The following is a 688-nucleotide window of genomic DNA, read 5'->3' as shown; positions in this document are numbered from 1 at the left end:
AGTCCCAACCCGCCCTGTCCCCGCCGGGATTCCCCCCCGAGTTCTGCTCCCGGCTCCCCCCTCACCCGCCTGGGATTTCGGGGAGAGGCTTTTCCCTGGATTTACCGGGGGTTCAGGTACCCCCAGCTGCCCCAGGAAACCGGGCAGGACCTCGGGGAGAGGAAACAGCAACAGGAACGTTGGTGGTGTTGACACTTGCAGGTTCCTAATGAGGTTTCACAATTAATATTCCATTAGGATGAGCGGGGCGGGAAGTTTGTGGCTCTTGGGGATGATTTTCCACGCTCTTTGGGTACCAGAAAACAACACCCTCATCATCGGAATGCTCTTTAAGCTCCCTTCCAACCCAAACCGAGATGATTTTACAGCCTCCCAGGCACTCAGCATCCCTCCAGCCCGACATCCAGGAGCGGTTTGGGTGTCCCTGCGCTTTTCCTGCTGCCTGTCCGTCCATCCCGGTCCCTTCCCCCCGCATCCCGGACACACACTGGCCTCTTCTCTGCGCCTGGGCCCGTCAGATGTTGCTGAAAGGGAACAATGCCACGCATTGTCTGTCCCCGCTCGGCGGCATCAGCCCCGGCAGCGCAACAAAAAGCCACATTGACTCTCCGGGAGAAAGGGGCCCATAGATCCCGCGGCTCCCGGGGGAGGCACCGCGGCCCCGGAGCATCCCGGCCCGCTTCCCTGC

This window comes from Corvus brachyrhynchos, unplaced genomic scaffold (assembly GCF_000691975.1).
Source record: "Corvus brachyrhynchos isolate BGI_N302 unplaced genomic scaffold, ASM69197v1 scaffold65, whole genome shotgun sequence".
Classification (NCBI taxonomy): domain Eukaryota; kingdom Metazoa; phylum Chordata; class Aves; order Passeriformes; family Corvidae; genus Corvus; species Corvus brachyrhynchos.
The sequence above is the reverse complement of the archived record's forward strand: the minus strand, read 5'-3'. Positions refer to the sequence as shown.